The sequence below is a fragment of the Tursiops truncatus genome, chromosome 6 (genome assembly GCF_011762595.2).
Source record: "Tursiops truncatus isolate mTurTru1 chromosome 6, mTurTru1.mat.Y, whole genome shotgun sequence".
Taxonomy (NCBI): domain Eukaryota; kingdom Metazoa; phylum Chordata; class Mammalia; order Artiodactyla; family Delphinidae; genus Tursiops; species Tursiops truncatus.
The window spans coordinates 81710308-81734726 of record NC_047039.1 but is presented as its reverse complement, the minus strand read 5'-3'; the positions used below and the strand labels follow the sequence as shown (position 1 = coordinate 81734726).

General features: G+C 44.5%; 1 protein-coding gene and 2 pseudogenes across 3 annotated transcripts in view; 2 read left to right on the top strand and 1 right to left on the bottom strand.

The window, feature by feature from the left end:
- Positions 1–24419, top strand: part of TRMO (tRNA methyltransferase O) — a 226826-nt gene that overhangs the window by 97249 nt on the left and 105158 nt on the right. Inside the window, exons 10-11 of one of the 3 annotated variants that reach the window (XM_073806323.1) lie at positions 15572–15690; positions 19109–19214. The exons of 1 other annotated variant lie outside the window; for it this stretch is intronic. The gene's annotated coding sequence lies outside the window, so the exon portion shown is untranslated. The remainder of the gene's footprint in view (positions 1–15571; positions 15691–19108; positions 19215–24419) is intronic. One more of the 3 variants, XM_073806322.1, reaches the window with a different exon arrangement.
- The window catches only part of LOC141278992 (nucleophosmin pseudogene), a 206643-nt pseudogene that overhangs the window by 77066 nt on the left and 105158 nt on the right, over positions 1–24419 (top strand).
- LOC109552352 (small ribosomal subunit protein uS14-like) lies at positions 18638–19247 on the bottom strand (annotated as a pseudogene).

The window sequence follows — 24419 nt, the reverse complement described above, 5'->3', positions numbered from 1 at the left end:
GTGTCTTTAAATATTTGGGTACATCTTTCAGGTTTTCTTAAATTTCTCAAAAAAGGAATTGCTGGGTTGAACAATATGGACATTTTAAAGGCTTTTGATACATGTTTCCTTTTGCTTTCTAGAAAGTTTGTATCAAAACGAATTCACCAGGAAATAAGAGTTCATGTATTCCTACTTTGAGAGCAAATAGGAGGGGTCCCTAAGGTAGTTAGGGATTGGGGGTCAGGGGAAGCTATGCAAAAGAATTGTCCAGGGGGAGATCCGTAGAACAAGTAGGACTGAGCCAAACAAAGAGGGAACGTATTGATAAGTGTTCTCGACAGAGGGAACAGCATGTGACAAGGCCCAGGGGCATGGCACTCTGAGAACAGAAATAAATTCCATGTGGTTAGAGTCTGGAGAGCAGGCAAGTAACATGTGGCATGACATGATAAGATTTGTATTTAGTAAGGGCACTTTGGCTTCAGTGTACAGGACTGATTGGGGGCAAGACTGGAGATGGAGTGACAAGTTAGGAGGCTGTTGCAGTCCTCCAAGTGAGCAATGTAGCAGTGGCCAAGACTGGGGTAGTGACAGTGGGAATGGAAAATAGACTGAAGGGACATTAAAGAGGTGGGAAGGACAGGACATAGTGATTGCCTGGACAGTAGGAGGATGAGAGAGAGGGAAGCCTTAGAGATGGCTCTCAGGTGTCTCCCTGACCTGGGAAGAATGGAGAGCCTAGACAACGCCCTCCGAGTTTGGGTTAGGAAGATGATGTGTTCAGCTTGGAGCATATTGAATGTGAGGTTCCTGTGGCACCCATCTGAGTGGAGGTGTCCTGTAAATATCTGGATCCAGAGAAGAGAGGTCTGGACTGCATGTAGCTGCTGGGACCTGAAGTCTTGGAGAGGATTCAGTCACCAAGTCATCCCTCTCCAAGGAACAGAGGGATGCCTAAGAGAGAACCCCAAGGCACACCAACTCCTAAGGGATGAGTGAGGGAGGAGGAATCTGCAACGAGACTGGGAAGGAGTAGCCAGAGAAGTGGGAAGAAAACCTGGAGTGCCTGTTGTCATGGAAGCCAAGGGAAAAGAATTTTTCAAGGACAGTGGCTGGCAGGATCTGATATAGGTATGACCCTCACACCTTTTCAAGGGCCACCTCATTTAATCCTCCCAACAGATTGTCGAAGTGGATACCTTCATCACGCCATTTCGAAAGAGGAAACTGAAGACCAGAGAGGGTAGGCAAATTTTCCAAGGTCATTCAGCAAGTCAGTGGCAGACAAAACTTGAACCCAGGTCTTGACAGGCTGTGTGTGGGCCAGGTGGGAGAGGGTAGCATATAGAATTTTAGCGTGAGCTCCTGGAGTAGGTGATAAGAGAAATAATTAATGGCCACCACTCACCGTGTACCCAGTGTGTGCTTGGCACTGCTCCAGGCCTCACCTGCACTATTTCTGAGCCTCAAAACCACAAGGAGAGGCTGTGATTTTACTCCTTGTGCACAGAGGAGCCTGGGGATCGGAAGCGAAGTGACATCCGAGATCACACACCATGGCAGGTGGCAGGACCGGGTTGGGAACCCAGGCCTTCCCCATTCCCAGCAACGATCGCGGCGGCCCTTTCCCTAGGAGCGGCGCGTTGTCTCCAGCGGGAACGCCCGGAGGCGCCCCCTGAGACCCCCGCCCGCCCCTCGCCCCCGCGCGCATGCCTGGCCGCTGAGGCGTGAGAGCAGCCGCCGGGAGCCATCCCTCCCGCGCTCCTTGCACAACCGGCCCGGATAAGTGCTGCGTCTCTGGGCAATTATCGCCCTCCCGCCGCCGCCGCCGCCGCCGCCGCAGGGGACGGCCGGCAGAAGGCCAAAGGCCAAGGGACTCCCAGCCACCCAAGAAGAGCGGTACCCACCGGTGGGACCAGCCACCAGCTCTATGCGCGACTGCACAACGCCAGGCCGCGGGGAGCGGAAGGCGGGGAGGTGGCGCGGGCGATGACGTCACGGGCAGCGGCCCAGAACCCAAGGCTTCTGCTTGGCGGGCCAACCCTGGTCGCGGACCTTCGGGAGAAAGCCGGGCTTGGCCGTGCGTGCGCTGCCAGGTAGTCTGAAAAGCATTCTTTTACTTCTTTTCATCTCCATTTCTTCTCTTTATTTCCTTCTTCCTCTCTTCTTTTCCTCTTCATCCCTGTGATTCCTCCCTCTTCCTCCCATTACTTACTCCTCCCTTCCTCTTTCCTTCTTCCTTCCTTTTCCCCTTCTGTCCTTCCTCCCTCCATCCTTTCTCTCTTTCCTTCTCTTCCTTCCTCTATCTCTTCCTCCCTAACTCCTTCCCTACTCCCTTCTCCTTCCTTCCTCCCTCTCTCCTTTCCTTCCTCTCCTCCCTCCTTTCTTTCTCCCTGCCTCTCCTTCCTCCCTTTTTCATTTCTTCACCTTTGAAAATAATTTTTAATTTCTAACTATGGTAAAAAGCACATAATATAAAATTTACAGTCAGTAGTGTTAAGTACATTCACATTGTGGTGCAACCAGTCTCCGGAACTATTTCATCTTGCAAAACTGAAACTATATACCCACCCATTGAAAAACAACGCCCCATTTCCCCCTCCCCCCAGGCCGTGGTAATCACATTCTACTTTGTTTTTCTTCACTTCTTCCCTTTGCTTTTTTGTGACCTTCTTTCTTTTCCTTTACCTCTCTTTTTTCTTCCCCTCCCTCTTTCCATCTTTCTCTCTTTCTTTTCTTAAAAACCTGTTGGCCCCGCTGCATTCTTGCCAGCCCTCTACAGCCTCTGCCAGGGGCTGGACCAAGAGGCCTGTAAGCGAGGCTGTTAGAGGGCTGGTGAATCATCATTCCTCTTCCGTGTGTTAGGGCCAGTGGGCGGCCCCTGGCAGCCTCACCTGGCGATTGGATGGTAGGCAAACATGTCCAGCAAGGAACTTTTGCCAGGAAGAGTTAATTAGAGAGAAGTCCTAACTCCACGGTCAGGCTGGGAGCCCCTGTGTCCTCTGGGCCTTCCCCAATCCTGGGGCTCCCCTTCCGGACAGTGCAAGACAGCGTGATGATGGTGATGGTGGTGATAAGTTGGACTGACACAAAACTTTATAGTTTACAAAGCAATTCCATAGACATGATCTCATTCTTGTTCTCACAACAATCCTGGGAGGTAAGCCTTACTATTCCCTTTTTACGGGTGAGGAAACTGAGCCTCGGAAAGGTGAAGGGTTTTGTGTATGGCCGTGGAGCAGTATTGGCAAGGTGGGGTCCCAGGTTTGTATCACAAAAGCAGGAAAAGAAGGGGCTGGGTCAGTGTTTAAAACATCTTTTAAAAAGTCATTGCTCCCTCTTCTATGTTCCCATAGCACCTTGTTTAGACCTCTTGAGTGTAGGCCCCACCAAATGGGTTTCTTCAACACCTGGGCCTAATGGGCAGGTACTAAACGAGTGAGTGGTGGAGGTATTTGATGGTATGCATAACAAGTGTAAAAAAGTTGATATGTAGGCCACTTAAGAGACTTTTAAAAGTCAAGTAGAGTTGCCACCCAGCTGTCCCTGGGTTATCTGGAATAGTGGCTCTCCATTTAGGGAACATATTGAGAGAATAGAGGACTTCTAAGTGTGGATGGAGTTGCAGTTTTCCCACCTTTTCTGGGTAGAACCTCTGGCTCCTGGACAGTTCACATTCTTTGAGTACATTCTGTTTCAATCCTTTTGTCATTTGTTGGTGCGGAAATAATTTTATGCATGGGTAATTGTGGTGGATTATTAATGTTCACCAATATCCACTTCTTCCCTACATCATGCAATCTCCAGTCCCCTTGAAGTAAAGCATGGTCACATGACTATTTTTGGCCAATAAATATGATTACAAGTGGTGTTTGTCACCTGTGGACTGGAACTTTGAGTAGCAGGTGCTTGACTCTTTAGTTCTCTCTTCTCCGGCTGCATTGACTAAGGAGGCCACATTCCAGGATGTTGGAGCTTTATTGGCCTGGGTCTCAGGGAGACTACCATGAACATGACCCCCATCAACTGTTATGGATGTGCAGGGTAAGTGAGAAATAAACCTCGGTGGTATTAAGCTGCTCAGATTTGGGCTGTTTGTTACTGTAGTTTATTCTAGCCTATTCTGTCCAATACAGTCATTGATAGAGCAATCAGTATAATACATTGAGTGCTTAGTCAAGTTTTAAAATTTATTTACTTTATTTTTGGCTGTGTTGGGTCTTCATCGCTGCGCACGGGCTTTCTCCAGCTGTGACAAGAGGGGGCCACTCTTCGTTGCGGCGTGTGGACTTCTCATTGCGGTGGCTTCTCTCGTTGTGGAGCATGGGCTCTAGGGCGCACGGGCCCCAGTAGTTGTGGTGCATGGGCCCAGCAGTTGTGGCTTGTGGGTTCCAGAGCACGGGCTCAGTAGTTGTTGTGCGTGGCCCTAGTTGCTCCGCGGCATGTGGAATCTTCCCGGACCAGGGATCAAACCTGTGTACCCTGCACTGGCAAGCGATTCTTAACCAATGCGCCACCAGGGAGGTCCCTGGAACAAGATTTAAATTTTTTAAAGACAAATTTATAACTGCACAATCTAGTAGAAAATAAAAGCATGATTTAGATTTTCTTCCTTAAACATTCCTTATCACATATACTTTAGAAAATGTTTTTAAGAGCATCATTGAGATATAATTGAAATATGGTAAACTCCACATATTTAAAGTGTATAATTTGAAAAGTATTGACATATGTATGTACCTGTGAAACCATTACTCCCATCATTATAGTGAATATGTCCCTTACCCACAAAAGGTTTCTTGTGTCCTTTTGAAACCCCTCTGTCCTATCCCTAGTCACCAGGCAACCACAGATCTGCTTTTGTCACTATAGCTTAATTTGCATTTCCTAGAATTTTATATAAAGGGTATCATTCAGTAGTGCTCATTTTTGCCTGTCTTCTTATACCTTAGTATAATTCTTTTGAGATTCTTCCGGATTGCTGAATATGTCAATAACTCATTCTTTTTATATTGCTGAATACGATTCCATTGTAAGGATAGACCACAATTTGTTTATCCATCCTCTATTGATGGACTTTGGTTATTTCCAGTTTGGGGCTATTAGAGTAAAATTGTTATGAACATTTGTGTATAAGTCTTTGTGTGGACATATGCTTCCATTTCTCTTGGGATACCTAGGAAAGGAATGGCTGGATCATATGGTAGTTGATGTATGCTGAATTTTCAAAGAAAGATTAGTCCTTTGGTCTTTTTAACCTTAATCATTTTAATAGGTGTGCAGTGTATCTCACTGTGGTTTTTAAAATTGTGATAAAATACAGAAAAACATAAAATTCGCCATTTAAAGCATTTTAAAGTGTGCAGTCCAGTGGCATTTAGTATATTCACAATACTGTGAACCATCACCACTGTGGTTGCAGAATATTTTCATCACCCCCAAAGGAAACTCCATATCCATTAAGAAGTCACTCCCTATTCCCCACTCCCCCGGTCCCAGGCAACTACTCATCTGTTTATTGTCTTTATAGATTTGCCTATTCTGGATATGTCATAATGGAATATGAAATAAATGGAATGTTGCAACATACATTCCTTTATGACTAGCTTCTTCCACTTAGCTTGTTTTTGCGGTTCATGTTTGTAGCACGTATCAGTACTTCATTCTCTTTTGTGTCTGGATAATATTCCATTGTATGTGTATACCACATTTTATTTACCCATTCGTCAGTTCATGGACATTTGAGTTTTTTTCTACTTTTGGGGTATTATGAATAGTGCTGCTATGAACATTTAAAAAATTTTATTGTGGTAAGAACACTTGAGATTTACCTTTTTAACAAATTTTTAAGTGTATAATACATTTTTGTTGACCCTAGGTACTGTGTATAGGTGTTTGTTTGAGCATGTATTTTCAGTTGTTTTAGGTATATATGTGGGAGCGGAACTACTAGATCACATGGTAATTTTACGTTAAATTTTTTGAGGAACCACCAAACAGTTTTCCACAGTGGCTGTATCATTTTACATTCCCACCAGTGAGGCATCAGGGTTCTAATTTCCTTGCAAACATTTATTTTCCATTTTTTTTGGATAATAGCCATCCTAATGGGTGTGAAGTGGCATCTTATTGTGTGTCCTTTGTTTTTGAAAGATAATTTCACTGCATGTAGAATTCTGGGTTGCTAGTGCTTTCTTTCAGATGTTAAAGATTTTGCTGTGCTCTTTCCTAGCTTGCATTGCTTCCAACAACAAATCTGCCATCATCTTTGTCTTCCACTGTATATAATGTGTCTCTTTCTCAGAGTACTTTCAAGGTTTTCTCTATGTCATTTGTCTTGAGCAAGTTGATTATGATATGCCTTGGTGCAGTTTTCTTCATGTTCCTTCTGTTTGGAATTCACTTGGCCTCATGGATCTGTATATTTAGAGTTTTCAATATAATTGGAAAATTTTGGGCCATTCTTTTTCAAACAGATTTATTGAGATATAGTTTGTATAACATATAATTAAGCTATTTAAAGCATACGATTAAATGTATATTATTATCTATGTGGTTGATGCACATTCATCACCACAATCCGTTTCAGAGCATTTTCATTATCCCAAAGAGAAACTCTGTTCCTTTTAGCTTTCACCTTCCAACCTCCCCCCACCCCACCCCCACTACTAATCTATTTTTTATCTCTATGGATTTGCTTATTTTAGACATTTCATATAAATGGAATCATTCAGTATGTGGTCCTTGGCCGTTATTTCTTTAAATATTTTTTTTTCTGTCCCTTCCTCTTCTTCTCTCCTTCAGGTACTCCCATTTGTTTTAAAATTATTTTGAAAATTGTATTTCAGTATAATTAGTTTCTGTTGTAATCCTTTATATTTTATACACTGAAATACATCATTCTAAGATGTCCATAGGCTCTGCTAGAGAGGTCCTTGGCCCAAAAATGTTGAATAAGTATTCTTATTCTAGGTAGTAGTATAGAGGAGTGTTTTTCAAAGAAAGCTGTTCCTCAGGATATTAATAGTTGCTGTGGTAGAGGTATTCTTAGCACAGATAAGCTTGGGAAACAGAGTGAAACAACATTTGATATCTTTTTCTGTTGGATTTCTCAGAGCCTTTTATTTACTAAAATGCTTTGTGTATGTCAGAGAGGAGATACGATGTACATTTTCCAAATCCAATGTAGCATATAGTACACACTTTTAACATTTGTTATTAAAAAAAAATCCTCTAGTAATATCTAGTTTAATGAATTTTACAAATGAAATGCTCCAGAACATAAATCCCCTGAAAAAGGGCCTGAAATACATTTAAATTATATATAAATATTTCTTAAATTAAGGATAATAGTCTAATGGACCCATTTAAAAGGACAAAAATCTCATGGATTCCCCAGTATTGACTTAAATGTATTTTAGTTTAATGTAATTTTAATATGTACAGATATAAAACTAGGTATAACCTCCCTATAAATAATAAAACCAAAACAAATCTACAAATTAAATATAATACTACAAAACCCATCAAATCCAGACTAATGGCATTTAATGTGTTGGATTTTTTTTTTTCTTGCTGACACTAAACAGTTATTAGCAACGCTACTCTGGGGCTGACCTTTTAAGGGGAAGGTTCTTTTGAATCCATCATGCTTATACTACTGTGTGTGTGAGATGACTTAATTCTCCCACAACCTTTCTCCATTTGAACCTCTGTAAGCTTGCTTCTTACAGGCCTGTGATAGTTCATCTTCAGTTAACACCTTGAGATTAGGTCTGCCTTGCTTTTCTCATTAACTATTATAATTAAAATATTACTGCCTGATTCCAATTCCATCATAAAAGTGCGAACATGGGCACTGTGATGGTTAAATTTATGTGTCAACCTGACAGGACCAGGGGGTGCCCAGATATTTGGTTAAACATTATTCTGGTGTTTCTATGAGGGTGTTTTTTATTGAGATTAACACTTAAATTGATTGAGTAGAGGAGATCGCCATTCCTAACGTGGGTGGACCTCATCCAGTCACTTAAAGGCTTGCCTAGGGTAAAAAGGCTGACCCTTTCCTGAGCAAGAGAGAATTCTTCCTGTCTGACTGTCTTTGAACTGGAACATTGGCTTTTTTTCTGGATCTCTAGCCTGTCAGCCTTTGAACCAGAACTATACCATCAACACTCTTGGTTCTTAGGCCTTGGGACTTGGACTGGAACTAAACCATTTGGCTCTCCTTCGTCTCCAGCTTGCTGACTCACCCTGTAGATCTCTGGAAAACCCTGCCTAATACAAGCACTGACATAATGTGGCAGTCGTCAGGGATAGAGTATAATTTTTTAGTATTAAGTATGTCCCGTGCAATATCTGGGATATATTTATACTAAAAAAGTATTCATCATTTATCTGACATTCAAATGTAACTGTGAGTCCTGGATTTTATCTGGTAACCCTACCTCTAGATGAAACTGTCCACCACAGTGCTGCACTACCCAGGAGCAAAGTGACAGACTGTGGACCTTGTGCTCCAGATCTCCATAGCACTGCACCACCCGAGAGAAAAGTTGGCCCTAAGGATCCAGCTTCAGGGCAGATGGCCCCTCCCCAGAAGCCTTCACAGAGAACTCCAGCACCAGCCACTTAAGAGGACAATCCCCCAGGGGCTCACTTTGTGGTTTCTGCCCCACGTGCTGGGGCAGAAGAGAATTGTTGCCCACCAGCCATGTTCTTTCTATATCAAATCTGCCTTTCCGTAGGAGACCCTCAAGATTAGCCCCAAGATGCCTCGAACACCGTTTAACCTCAGTCATCTCCAGCTCTTCAGGGCAATGGGACCCTAATCCCCATGGTACTCTGAACAGTCTCTAATCTGACTCGATTTCCTACCTTTTCTGGCACTCCCACACTCTTCCTCTGGGGTTTGGGAACTCATGGCCGTCAGTTACACTCTCCCCAATATCCTCAAGCTCTTCTTTGAGTGTTCACTTCCGTTTCTGTACCAAATGAAAGCTGGGTGTCTGCCGATGACACTCTTTCTTCTGTAACCCTTTCAAGTGAAGGATGTTTTTCCTTTTAACCACTGGGTACCTGAGGGCCTGGAGGTGAAGTAGGTGGGATAGGTGAGGTAAGTGTGGTGGATTAGGTAGAGTCTCCTTGCTTTCTGTTGTTAATTCTAAATGCAGTTCTCTTTTCCTTCAAAACTCTACTCCCTTGAAGTTCACATGAACCCATTCTTTACCCTCATTCACTAGTGTCTTTAGCACTGACACACTGTCTTCCTGTCTGTCCTTTTTCCTGACACCGTTCCTGGTGACTTCAGCATCCATATGGATGAGACATCTAACATGTTGGCCTCTCAGTTCCATGCCTTTCTTTGGTCATCTCCTCCCTTGATCTGTCCCACCCCAGCCACCCATTCCTTTGTCACACCCATGACCATATCATCACCCAAAACCTAGGCATCCCACTCTCTGACCACCACCTCCTCTCATTCCAGCTCCCAGAGGGTAATGTTTCTATGCTGTCTCATCAAGACTTCTAATACACTGCTCCTCCTACTTTTTTATCATCTGTCATTTCCCTCCTGTGCTCACTTTCTTCCTTAACCAGCACTTATTTCTGTGGTTCATTGTCGTAACTAGTCTTTTCAAACACTCTTAATTCCCTTATTCCACTCTTCTTCCTTCATATTTGCCCTCTGCTTAAAGCCTACATATCTTCCTACCACATACCTGAACTCAAGCATAGGAGAAAACATACCCAGACCAACTGGTCTCACTTTAAATTCATGACAACGAATCCCCAATGAGCACCCAGTCCTGTTCAGCAATCCTACCACTCTTCTCTAGGTGTTTACTTCCTATTCCCAAAGATAGTTATTTCACATCTTTACCTGCTTCCTTCCCCCACTCATTGGGAGGGCCTCTCAGGAGGGGCCATCCATTCCACACACACACACACACACACACACACACACACACACACACACACACACCCCGTCTTCATCTGATGACCTCATCTCCTATTTCATTGATAAAATAGGAAGCAGTTACAAAGGAACACCCTTATCTTCCCACAACACCTCTTTTTTAAATTAATTAATTAATTAATTAATTTATTTTTGCTGTGTTGGGTCTTCGTTTCTGTGCGAGGGCTTTCTCTAGTTGTGGCGAGCAGGGGCCACTCTTCCTCGCGGTGCGTGGGCCTCTCACTGTCGTGGCCTCTTCTGTTGCAGAGCACGGGCTCCAGACACGCAGGCTCAGTAGTTGTGGCTCACGGGTCCAGCCGCTCCACGGCATGTGGGATCCTCCCAGACCAGGGCTCGAACCCGTGTCCCCTGCATTGGCAGGCGGATTCTCAACCACTGCGCCACCAGGGAAACCCCACCACCACACCTCTTAATCCGTCTGAATTTGTGTTTCTCTTTCCTGCCTGCCTTCGTATTGCTATGGATGAAGTGTCCCTACTTTTACCAAAAGATACTCCTTTTACTTGGGAGCTGAATCCTCTGGTCTCTTGTTTTTCCAATTCTCCTGTCTCTGCTACAGTTCTCCCATCTCTGCTGCATCCCCAGTTTCTTTCTCTTAACTCAGGTCATTCCCAACAAAATGCATACCTATTCCATCATCTCCACCGTCTGCAGAGCCTTTCCTTTACCCCATGTCTTCCTTCAGCTGATGGCCTGTCTCCCTGCTGTCCTTCAAAGCAGCCTTTCTCACGGACTTGTCTCCTGTCTCTTCTTCCTCACCTCCTATTTCTGCTCAGCCCTCTGTGATTGGGCTTCTTTTCTCTCAGTCCACTGAGACTGTTTTTGATGAGGTCACCTATAACCTCCAGTGGTCACTTCTCTGTCCTTACTTGATCTCTCAGCAGCACTTCACTCAGTAGACACTCCCTTCTTGAACTGCTTTCTTCACTTGGTTACTGGAATATCACATGCTTTTGGCTGCTCCTTTGTGGTCTGTCTAGCTGATGGCCTCATTTACTGCTTGACTTCCACATGTCAGAGTGCTCAAAGTTTTGGCCATAGTCCTCTTCTTTAGCTACTTCTTCTCCGTTGGTGATCTCCTCTGGTCCAAAACTTTGAATACTCTCTGTATAGCCATGTCTCCCCAGACTCAGTCTCCAGCTCTGTCTGCCTCTTGGAACTTGACTTAGAAACATCCAGCCTTATATTGAGTACCTTCACTTGGATGTCTAATAGGTGTGTCAGACTTGTCCCAAATCAAAATTTTGGTTCCTCCCAACTTCAAGCCTGTTCTTTTCTTAGCATTTCCTATTCCAGTAAATAATATTTGTTCATACAGGTTATCAGGCCTGAAACCTTATATATATATATATATATTTTTTAATTAATTAATTAATTTGGCTGTGTCAGGTCTTAGTTGCGGCATGCAGGATCTTTTGTTGCGGCGCGCAGGCTCCCTAGTTGCAGTGAGCGGGCTCCAGAGCACGTGAGCTCAGTAGTTGTGGTGCATGGTCTTAGTTGCCCCGAGACATGTGGCATCTTAGTTCCCTGACCAGGGATCAAACCCATGTCCTTTGCATTGGAAGGCAGATTCTTAACCACTGGACCACTAGGGAAGTCCCATATATATATATATTTTTTTTTTTTTTTTTTTTTTTTTGCGGTACGTGGGCCTCTCACTGTTGTGGCCTCTCATGTTGCGGAGCACAGGCTCTGGTTGCGCAGGCTCAGCAGCCACGGCTCACGGGCCCAGCCGCTCCGCGGCATGTGGGATCTTCCCGGACCGGGGCACGAACCCGTGTCCCCTGCATCGGCAGGCGGACTCTCAACCGCTGTGCCACCAGGGAAGCCCCCTTAGATATATTTTTGATTTCTTGATTTTCTCACCTCTTATACACAAGTCCTGTTGCATGTCCCTCTAGAACTAATCAAGAATTTGAAACTTTTCCTCATCATCACTATTACCACCTTCATCCCAGCCAACATCAACTATCACATGCATTACTGCAGTGGCCTCTTAACTGGTGTCCCTGCCTCTGTCCTGTACCCCTGCTCTCTATTTTCCACTCAGCAGCCAGAGTGTTTCTTTAAAAATATAAATCAGATTATGCCAACTCTTCTGCTTAAAATCCTTAAATGGTTTTTCAAAACACCAAGAATAAAGTCTAAACTCCTTATCCTGGCCTACAAAACTCCATGTGATCTTAGCTCCTGTTTACTTCTCCAGTGTCTTTTTGAACCAGGCTCTTCCTCATTAGTTACACTGCCTTCTTTCCATCCTTTGAACACAAATAATTTCCTGACTTAGGGCTTTTGTACTAGCTGTTCCCTCTGCCTAGAACTCTCTTAACTCCATATCGTTCTACAGCTTTCCCTGATGCCCAGGCAAAAGGAGTCATCCAGATAATCTGAGTCACATCATCCTGCCTTAATTATCTGCATAGCTCTTACATCTGCCTGACAGTTTCTTATTTGTTACACATCCTGCTGGGATGAGAGCCCTGTGAGAGCAGGAATCTTGTTTGTCTTATTCACAGCTGTATTCCTAGTGCTTAGGTCAATATCTGGTACAAAATAGACATTCGATAAATATCTCTAAATGAACAAAAGAATAAATGAATAAACATGCTAACGTAAAACAATCATGTGCTCCATAACCAGTATTAAGACTTGGAAGACTTTTATTGTGGTCTAGTATGAGGCTTGTAGTCTAATGAGGCCTTTTCACATGTGAAGTTCTCCTATAACTGGTGTTACTTCCCCATCTCACGCCTGTCCCAGTGGCAGACATGACCAGTCCATCATCAGCTTTTTCCTGATGAGCCTGCTGGAGGTTCTACAGTCCTTTGTAACTTCAGGTGGCCATCATTAATCCACCTGAGCTGGCAGAGAGGATGAAATCCATCTGTTGTTCCAGTTGATCTGTGGTCTAATTTGCTTTACAGTAGTAGAGTGTCTGAAGCTTGGCTTTGGGAGGTTGGACCCTGTTGGCGAAGATAAGGTGATGATATGAGTTTAGATCTGTTTGTTCTGTTCCCTGATCTCAAGTATTGACATTAGTTCTTTGGTAGGATCCCTGAGCTGGTGGCTGGGCTATATCAGGAGGAATCTTCAGTGCTGAGTGTTGGTCATTTGGAGTGCCCTGTAGCAAGTCATGGTGTGACTGTGCAGGCTGGTGGGGGAGCCTAGAAGTAACCTTATAAACATTTCTTTTGAGCCTTCAAGTGGGCAGGGCCAGGCATAGCCCCAGAAAGTCATGACTCCTGACATCAAAGGGAAGCATTTGGAGATGGTATTTTTAGAACCAAGCAAGGAAGTAGACATTGAAAAGGTAACCTGACATCCTCATGTGCACAGACGGCGGAGATCCACTCTCCTGTTGGAGCAGGTTTGGGGGTGAAGATGGTATGGATTTGGATATGTTGAGATTGAGGTATCTGTTGGGTATGTGTTGGTCTAAAGCCCAGGGACAGGTTTGGTCTGGGGTCAGAGATTTGAAGGTCATCAGCGTCCACCTAGTAGTAGAAACTGTGATGGAAGATGAGATCACTCAGTAGGTGTTGCCGTGATGGAGTCATGATCCTTGATCACAGCTTGGAGCCCTGAGCTTTGTGAGACTCTGACATGTATCTGTATGACCAAAACTAAGTCATTGAGTACTGCTTGTAGTGGGAACCAACAGTCATTGATGTGCTCCAAAATGGGTGAATGAATGAATGAATTAATGAACACATATAGCAGCAAGTTCAAGGTCTTCAGTCTCAGCCAGGCTCTTAGTGCCACTTGTTAATCTTTTTACCCATTCTTCCACTTTCTTCAACCTTTATTCACACCCCATTTTTAGTTTCCCACACCCTCTGTGTGTGCCCTACTTCATGGAGAAATTAAGACCATCAGGTGTGACCATCCCTGTCTTCCCACTTACCTACCCTCAAATCCAGCATCACTCCCTCTATCTCATCCTCAGAGTGTCCTTCATTCTTTTCAAGGCCAATATGTCCACCTATGCTCTGGACCTCATCTGTTCCCTCCAGCTGTCTTCAGGGCCTTGTTGCAACAATTATCTCCTTTCTTTCCTGTATTTGCCTTTCAACTTGTTGACCAGTCTTACCCAATTTCTTCAAAGAGTGGTCTAAAATCACCATTTCTACTTCATCACTGCCTATTCACTCCTTGACCCACTGTACTCTGCCTCCTGCCCCCACCCTAGATTTCCCTAAGGATACCAAGAAACCCTAATAGCCATCAGAAACTTTTCAGTCCTTATTTGACTCAACCTCTTTGCTGCATTGGACAGCTGAGGAGTCTTTCCTTTTGGTACTACTACTTTGGTACACACAACAATGAACTTTCCTGTTGCTGCTCTTACTTGTCTCCTTTGTGAGCACCTCTTCTTCTGTCCTTTCCTTAAATGTTATGTTCTTCAGGATCCATTCTTGTCTTACAGGTCTTGTCAATCTACAGACTTGCTTTGGGCAATCCCATCCACTCCTGTGGCTTTAGCTACTGTCAATATGCTGAGGAGGCACTGGAGTACTATGGCAAGAACACTCAGTGGCTTCAAATGGAATTAGGAGAGCAGTTCTGAACTCTGTGCTTAATTGGCGAGAGATCTGGATTGAAAGCAACTCTGGTTAATGTTTCATCCCCATTGCTTTCTGGATTAGATACTCTTGCGACTTTTCGTCATGTGTGTTTTCATATCTATTAAAGATGTCCACCTAGTGAAGACCTGTAATCCCTTACAGTCTGGAGATACATTTCCTCTTCATTCTTAGTTGATACATAGGATTTTTGGAGAATTCCCTGGAGGTCCAGTGGTTAGGATTCTGCGCTTGCACTGCAGGGGGGCCCTGGTTGGGGAACTAAGATCCCGCAAGCTGTGTGGCACGGCCAAAAAAAAAAAAAAGGATTTTTGTAATTTAAAAGTACTTATCTGTTCTATTCACGATGGACGTGGGATAGGACACCAAGGCACCAAGCTGATTGTCACGTGCTGAGAGCTCACACATTGAAGATAGGAGATTGCCCAGGACTAATGTCTCTGAATTAGGGGTGAAGGATGCCCCACTTCAGATCCTCTTGGCCTCACTATCTTTTATTCCAGTGGCTGCTACAGTCACCAACTTTCTGTGGATGCTTATTTCATACAGGCTCATCCTGGTAGTATCTCACTCAGGCCCATGTTACATGTCTCTCTCCTCCCTCCCTGAGGTTTCCCCATTGACCTTCCTGTCAATTTGATGCCCATACGTGCACAACCCAGAAATACGGGGGAAATTAACACTCCATAGGAGAAAACCCAGCCACTGAAGACAGTCCTGAGAGTGGGGTGACCAACTCATCCTGGTTTGCCTGGAACTGTTGCAGTTTTAGCACTGAAAGTCCCACGTCCTGGGAAATCCCTCAGACCTGTGAAAACCAGGACAGTTGGTCACTCTACCTGAGGTGCAGATTGCATGGGGACATTTCCATGAAATTGAATAATGAGGTGCATCTAGCGGTAGCCTTCTCCATAGCACATGCTTGTATTGGCCCTCCTTCCTTCCTGCTTCACTCCCCTTATCCCTCACTCCTGATCTCTAATAAAAGAATAGCTCGTAAGCCCCTGACTCATGCTCTGCTTTCTAGGAACCCAGGCTAACTCAGAGGAGTAGGCTGACTCTTGCTCTGACGATTGCCTCAGGTGTCATGGGTGTGGGAAGAGGATTGAATTATTTCAAGGAGGAAGAAGTTTCTCTGGAATTCACGTAAGTGTTATTATTTGTGCCTGTTCAAGGCCTTGTCTTCCAGCCATGTGAGCTGTGTCTCTATTAGCCCTTTTCTCTCAACCCCCGTGGCTGTACTTTATCACTCAGCAACACTGTGCCATGTGTGGTTCCCTCTTCATGCCACACTGGGCTGTCTTCATGCCTGGAATGCCCTTTGTACCTTCTTGTGAGCAACTCCTACTCATCCTTCATGATTCAGCTCGGACAACACCTCCCCTAGAGCCTGCCAACCTTCCTGGCCAAGCCTGGGTAGAGCTCTGTCCTCTCTACCTTGCCTATCTCTACAAATTTGTTTCCATATTGTTTTCTGTCCTCTTTGTTCAGTTGTTAAATGTGAATTGCTTGAAGGCAGGGATTTTATCCTGTTCGCTCCATATCCCAGCACTTGTCACACTCCCTGTTCAATACAGGTTTGTTGAATGAATGAGTGCATTTTCCCAGTAACCCTGTGAGGCCAGTTGTGGCAGCATCATTTCCATTTAAAAGATGATACAATTGAGGCTTAGAGAAGGGAAGAAGGAACGTCGGAGGATAGAGGCAGAGCCACATCATGGGTTCTTTCCACCATACCAGTTGTCTCTCTAGAGAGAACATTTCAGGCTTTTCCAAGCATTGTAAGCAGAGAGCAGCCAGGGACTTAGAAGCACACACAGAGTGAGACTCCCAAGGACCCTTCTAGTGCAATTCTTACCAATCTTCCCACATGCTTGGAAGGCAAGCCCCTAGTTCCACTGCTTCCCTGACAGCTCCTCTGTAAGACTGAAGCCCTCTTCCTGCTCTGGTTTTCAGCTCTCTCTTTGTTTTTTTAAAAAATTAATTAATTTTTTTTTTTTTGCGGTATGCGGGCTTCTCACTGTTGTGGCCCCTCCCATTGCGGAGCACAGGCTCCGGACACGCAGGCTCAGCAGCCATGGCTCACGGGCCCAGCCGCTCCGCGGCATGTGGGATCCCCCCGGACCGGGGCACAAACCCGTGTCCCCTGCATCGGCAGGCAGACTCTCAACCACTGCGCCACCAGGGAAGCCCTAATTAATTAATTTTTATTTTTGGCTGCATTGGGTCTTCGTTGCAGAGTGCAGGCTTCTCATTGCGGTGCCTTCTCTTGTTGCAGAGCACGGGCTCTAGAGCGCAGGCTCAATATTAGTGGTGTACGGGCTTAGTTGCTCCATGGCATGTGGGATCTTCCCAGACCAGGGTTCGAACCTGTGTCCTCTGCACTGGCAGGCAGACTTCCAACCACTGCACCACCAGGGAAGTCCCTCTCCCTTTGTTTTGATCTTGGAAATACCCTTACTTTCCCGTGACATTTCCGATATATTTCAAATGACTAAAACAAATATTACTCAGCATTTCTAGGTGTTTTGTAGCAGGGAGCTTTCAGGTTATTTAGTCTGCCACTTTGTCAGTAGCCCTTCTTCTTAGGTTTAGCCTTCATCTCCTCCACCACTCCCACCCCATCTTGGTGTGGTTTCTCCATAATGAAGGGCAGTTGTATAGAGAAACCTAAGGGGTTGCCTCTCTTGACCCTAAAGTTGCTGCTGAAGCCACTATGGAAAGGCTTGATCTTGGGGCAGAAGGGTTTGTAGTTGGGGCTTTCCGAACCTGGGAGGATGCTGTGCACTGTCCTATGAGAGGGTGTGGGCAGGTACTGGGAGGAGAGTTTCACCCCAGGCGGGTCCTCTCGCTCCAAAGCCCAGCTCCAGGCCTTTGGCTTTTTACTGCCTACACAACCAAGCCCACTCCGCTTGGCCTGACCTTATGGCCTTTGCCACCTGGCCCTGTTGACTCTCCAGCCTCACCTTCCTCTTCAACCAAACATATGGTCTACATGCTGTTACTCAGACACAGCCCATCAACCCTGCCTCCAGCTTTGCCTCTTGCTGTCTCCTCATCCCAGGGCACCCTCTCCCCAGTGTTTTGCCCCCAGGTCTTCTCTGTTCTCCAAGGGTCAGGTTCAGTATCACCACCCAGGAGGGTGAGGTTACTCTTTCTGTCCCCTAGGTCCCCATAGCCCATCTCTGGGCCTTCCTGTGGCCCTATTGACCCTGCTTTACTGTGGCTGGGCTCTGCATCTGTACAGTCCTGGGGGAGCCACCTTTGGCTTACTCCACTCCTGCCAGTGCTCAGCACACCTTGCTCATGGAAGGTGCTTGATACGTTTCAGTGGGACAGCATGCTCCTGGTCAATTGGGCGATGACCATCTCATGGCGACCCTGAGCTTGATGGAAGGTGACCCCTGAGGCTGCCCTCCATTTTCTCATCCAGCACTGGGGCTGAAGGCTCAAAAGCAAAGGAGGGAACACAGCTTTGCTCTGAATGGAGGAAAGTTTAAGGCTTTCATGTTCTGGGGCCTGGGAGGAGACAAGATGCCATGTCCTGAAAGATCCCTCAGCCACCATCACTCCATGCTGCTCCTCCCACGGGCAGCACCTCTGACAGCACCTCTGAATGGGGGAGCAAATGCTTGGGAGGTCAGTTGATGGTGGAAGAGTTTCCAATAACAATTTTGAGTATGCAGAGTTTTTGCCTTATATGCTGACTTTAGCCTCCAACTCCCATGTCAGGTGTCTCCATCTTACAGCACCAGCACCTGGTGTAGGGCTTGGCAATAAATGCTTGTTGCATAAATGAATGAATCCTCAAACACTGGAATTAGGCGGAAGCTTAAGGATCTTTTGATCCAATCCACATTTTATGGAGAGGTAAATAATAGTAATATCCTTTTATTGAGAGCTAACTCAGTGCTAGGATCCATGCTGAGCACTTCACATACATTACCTGATTTTATCCTTTCAACAACAATGTGAGCTGGAAGTTATCATCCCTACTTTTTTTGTTTTTTAAGATTAAGACTTTTTTTCTTTGTACTTTTTTTCTTTGTTTTGTCCGGTAGATGTCTTATATAATCCATTCAGGGAAGATCACTTAGTCCAACTTGATGAAGCCTGTATCCTTCATGGACTGACGGAAACACTGGTGGCACATATTTAGGTTGTATTTCCTGATCAGATGGTGCCAGTCTGAGCAGATGCAGTAAGAGTTAGAACTCTGGCTGAATTTTTGTGGATGGCTCCAGTAGAGCTACTGGTGACGTATCTTACTTTCAGGGATGCCATGAGGTGAATGTTGCACAGCTGGTGACTTGCAGAACCATCTGTGTCCAGAGGCTGGCTGACTCTATGCTGTACTGCATCTCATTGAATGTGCAAGAAGTAGAGACCCCCAGAAAGGCAGAAACTTGACCTGGTGCCCCAGCCCCTCAGAGGCAGGAAGGCCACTTTATGAGGCACCTTCATTCCTGAGCTTTCCAAGACCCCTGGCTGCAAGGACACCATGAAGAGGAAAAGAGAATTTCAAGTGCATTCTAAGAATCTCCTCTGTTCTCTTGCTATGCAGAGCAGGAGCTTGCACTCAAAGACTCAGCCAGGAAGAAAGATTTGATCTCCTGGGCAGGATCCACTTCCCATGGTGACGCCTTCTTGAGTCGAAGCTCTGGTATGAAGTAAGACTTGTTTAAAGCATTAAAAGCAGCCATCCCCATTGTGTGAGTGGTGACAGTATAATCCTCCTTAATGACTTCATTCCCTCTCCAAACTCCCTTCCATTATGCTTCCTCAAAATGTGACTTCAGTTAGGTTTCTAGTCCTGTAAGTGCAGGGGGATTTGGCGAGAGGGAGGAGGTAAAGACTTGTCTCTCTTGCTCTCAGACCACTCAGAGATGCATCACTGGAAACACTTTTTTTGGCTAGAGCTATTTGTTTTAAAGTTTTTTTAAGTGAAAATTTAAATTATATATAAAACTAAAGATATTTAGTTTTATATAAATATAACCTTCATTTCCCCATCACCTAACTTTAAAATATCAATATATGGCGAGTCTTGCTTCATTTATACCCTATTCACTCCTACCCCCTTACCACTGGATTCTTTTGAACAAAAATCCCGTATGCATTGGAATAGATGTATCTTTTATCTCTAAAAGATAAAGGCTTTTAAAAAAATTATCTGTAGTAACCTATCACACCTAAAAATTAAAAATGACTTCTTAATATCATCTAATATCCAGTCAGTTATATATACAGTAATATATATATTTCAAATGTATTAAATGTTCAAATACATATATATATGTGTGTATATATGTGTATATATGTGTGTGTACACCAGAATCCAGAGGTAGTCTACACGTTTGGATTTGGTTGATGTATCTCCTAAGTTTCTTTTAATCAATAGGGTCCCCTTCTTCCTCTATTTAAAAAAAAATTATACTTTGAAGAAACTTGGTTGTTTGTCCCGTAGAGTTTTCCATGTTTTTGACTTTGTGGATTACACCCTCAGGGGATCATGTAACATGTTCCTCTGGCCCTTGGGATGAAATCTAGAAGTGTTACCAGGCTCAGATTTGATTTGGGGACAAGAAACCTTCAGAGTTGGCGCCATATACTTCTTGTTGCCTCATATCAGGAGGCACGTAAAGTCTGGTTTTCTCTCTTCATGGCTTAGTAAGAAGATATTGATCGTTGGGTTGAGGTGTTTTCAGCCTAATCTGTTATACCGTTCCTTGCTGGGGTTTTGCCTAATGATTTTTGCAGTCATTGATGATCGTTATTATTTCATAATTTCAAATGGTGATATTCTAATTCTGATATTCCCTCATCATTTATTAGTTATAATTATTTATAAAGAAGAGCTTGATCTCATCAACTATTTGGTTACTCTGAAGTACAGTTCATAAAGGGAAGGCAAGATAAATACTTGATTCTTTATTGTTACCTATTTCTGGAATTATGAGTTTATTCTCAAGCGTCCTCCAAATGTGATGTGCTGCTTATGTACTATAGTGTATTAATTACCCTAGAACTTAGTGGCTTAAACAACAACCATTTAATTGTGTCCCATAATTTCACGGGTCAGGAATTTGGTCCAAGATTAGCTGATTGATTCGTCTGCTCCGTACAATACCGACTGAAGTCACCTGGGGGGGATTTAGCTCATGGATGGGCTGGTCTGGAGGACGTGTGGTGCCTTACTACGAATGGCTGAAAGGCTGAGCTTTGCTGGTATTGTCAACCAGAGTGCCTAAATGTGGCTTCTCTAGGATGGCAGTCACGAGGCCCATGGCTTTCAGAGAGTGTTCCAGACAAAAGCTTGAAAGCTTTTCCTGACCTAGCTTCAGAAGGCATGCAGCTTCACTTCTGCTGTGTTCTCTAGTTACAGTTGAGTACCAGGACCAGTCCAGGTTCAAGAAGAGGGTACTACACAAGCACATGAATACCATGAGGCACAGTTCATGGGACCCTCTTACAATTACAGGGAGCCCAGAGTCAGAGCGCCCCCTGCCTTTTTGAATGCACTTGACTCCTTCTCCCCAGGGAGTCTGGCCATCCTCTTTTTTTGGCTGCATCGGATCTTCGTTGCTGTGCACAGGCTTTCTCTAGTTGCAGCGAGCGGGGGCTACTCTTCATTGCGGTGTGCGGGCTTCTTATTGCGGTGGTTTGTCTTGTTGCGGAGCACGGGCTCTAGGCATGTGGACTTCAGTAGTTGCAGCACGTGGGCTCAGTAGTTGCGGCACGTGCACACTAGAGCACGCAGGCTTCAGTAGTTGTGGCGTGTTGGCTCAGTAGTTGCAGCGCACGAGCCTCAGTAGTTGTGGCTCACGGGCTGTAGAGTGCAGGCTCAGTAGTTGTGGTGCGTGGGCTTAGTTGCTCCATGGCATGTGGGATCTTCCCGGACCAGGGATCGAACCCGTGTCCCCTGCATTGGCAGGAGGATTCTTAACCACTGCGCCACCAGGGAAGTCCCTGGCCATCCTCTTAATTTTGGTTAGGAGCTGGCTGCAGGAGACACAACCTTGCTCCAGGTGTCCATAGTCTCCTTCAAGGCCAGCAGAATGTGAACAGCCTCATTGTGAGCAGAGTCAACAGTAAGTTACCAAGCTACTGAAATGTTAGTATGCCCATTGCTACCTCCTGCAAATCCACTGCCAGTATTATTGTAGGCTATGGCTTAAGCTGAACACTTTCATTGGGAACATCTTGGAGAACTTGGCCTTGAGTGCTTGAAGACTTGAGCAAGGATCTGTTCTGAGAGTTTGGCCCTCCCCTGATCATGAAGAAACCATCCAACAGGACTCACAGGAGTTTTGTGGGCAGGACTAAGAGCACCCTGGCCATGCATCCATAATGATTGCTTTAAATTGTATAGAATACTTCATCCCATGGACGCAGCATGCTTTACCAAACCATTTCTCCATTGTCGTAGTTGCTGGCACTTTTTGATTATTTGTGAGTAATCTATATGTTTTAGTGCACAAAACTTTTTTATTCTGTTAATTCTTCCCTTAAGATAGCTTTCCAAGAGTAGAATTATTTTTTGGCTCTCAATATATTTTATCAATTTGCTTTTCAGAGAAGTGAACAATTTACATTCCAACAGCAGTGTATGTGCATTGAGAGTTACCATTTAAAAATGTTTTTTCTGGGACTTCCCTGGTGGCGCAGTGGTTAAGAATCTGCCTGCCAATGCAGGGGACATGGGCTTGAGCCCTGGTCTGGGAAGATCCCACATGCCACGGAGCAACTAAGCCCTTACACCACAACTACTGAGCCTGCACTCTAGAGCCCACGAGCCACAACTACTGAAGCCCACGTGCCTAGAGCCCATGCTCCGCAACAAGAGAAGCAATGAGAAGCCCGTGCACCACAGCGAAGAGTAGCCCCCTCTCGCCACAACTAGAGAAAGCCCGCGCACAGCAACGAAGACCCAACACAGCCAAAAATAATAAATAAATAAAATAAATAAATTTATTAAAAATAAATTAATTAAGATCAACCAAATGAGAAGAGCAAAGGCTATTTAAAAAAATGTTTTTTGCTAATTTAATAAGTGTAAAACTGAAGTTAAGTTTGCTTTGTATATTTTCTTTTCCTATTTTGTTCTAAGTTGTCAGTTCTTTCCCTTTATATCAATACTTATAAAAAGTTAATTTGTTTAATTTGTATCAATTTGGTATTAGTTGCTTAAGTGAAATTTAGATTATTTCCAATAGTGCCTCCAGTACAATTTGTATCAAAAATATTCTCTTAAACATTAAAAAAAATCAAAACACTTCTAATCTTCTCAGAGATGAGTAGCAGCAACATAGTTCTTGGATTCTGCACCTACAGGAAATTCACAAGTAGGAGCAATACATAATTATATTTAAAATAATCAGAGAAAATATAAAAACCAAAACCAAACACAACCCAAAACATTTAGAAGTAACTCCTTACATGTGTAAAACAACCCAGAGGTTATAAACAGCTTTCACATTTATTATCTTATATGCTTTTTGCATTCAACCCTGGAGGTAGACTGGGGGGAATTATTATGGCCATTTCACAGATGAGAACATTGAGGCTCAGTGAATTTTTGTGCATAGTGACCCAACTAGTTAATGGCAGATCTGAGTGGAATCCAGGCTTTCTGACTCCAAATGAGTTTGTTCCTGCATTTACTTAAAAAGTAATTAGTGGTAACTTATCACATCTCAGGAAATAGGCTAGAAGCTGGGGATGCAGTCATAAACAAGAACCCACCCTCTTGGAGTGTATAGTCTACTAGGAGAGAAGAATTGCCATATAAACTAGGAAGCACGGGAGACCTAAACTACCTAGAGAACAGACACTCAGCCCAGCTTGGAGGGACAAGAATTAAGGTAGGCTTCCTAGAGGAGGTCAAGATTAAAGCAAACCCTGCATAACAAGCTACCCAGGCTATGAGGGATAGGGCAAGTTTGATCTAGGCCAAGGGAAGTAACTGATTCATCCAGAGGTGAGGGTATGTAAGGAGGTAGGTAAACATGATGAACCTTGGTTGGATGTGGGAGGTTAGAGAAAGGGATTCATTGAGGATGATGCCCAGGTTTCTAGCCTGAACAACTAGGAGGGTGGGGGTGTCACTCACTGAGAAGGGGAATAGAGGAGGAAGAGCAGGTCTGAGGCACATGCATGTGCACATGTGTGTGTGCGTGTGTGTGTGTGTGTGGATTGTCAAGCCCCGAAAGTCCTCAGGTAAATAAGAACCTTTCCTTTCCGTAGAGAACTCTGTATTCCAGTGAGAGAAGCAAAGACATAAAAAATAATTCTGACATAAAATGAGAGGTGTTAAGTGATAGACATGTGTATGAGGTTGGGGGACACAGAGTAGGGCAGGACTAAATCTGTGGGGTAGGAAGAAAGAACCATACAAGGAGGTTTCCCAAAGGCAGTTATACTCATGTGGAGAAGGCAAGAGGGTTCCAAGTAGAAGAGGTGTGCGGGAACTGGTGAGGTTTTATTTTGGCTTTGCTGGGTCTTCGTTGCTGAGCATGGGCTTTCTCTTGTTATGGCGAGTGGGGGCTACTCTTTTATAAAATTTTTTTTAATTAATTAATTAATTTTTATTTTTGGCTGCATTGGGTCTTTGTTGCTGTGCATGGGCTTTCTCTAGTTGTGGCAAGTGGGGGCTACTCTTTGTTGCGGTGCACGAGTTTCTCATTGCGGTGGCTTCTCTTGTTGCGGAGCACAGGCTCTAGGCACGCAGGCTTCAGTAGTTGTGGCTCGCAGGCTCTAGAGCGTAGGCTCAGTAGTTGTGGCACATGGGCTTAGTTGTTCCGCGGTATATGGGATCTTCCTGGACCAGGGATTGAACCCGTGTCCCCTGCATTGGCAGGTGGATTCTTAACTAC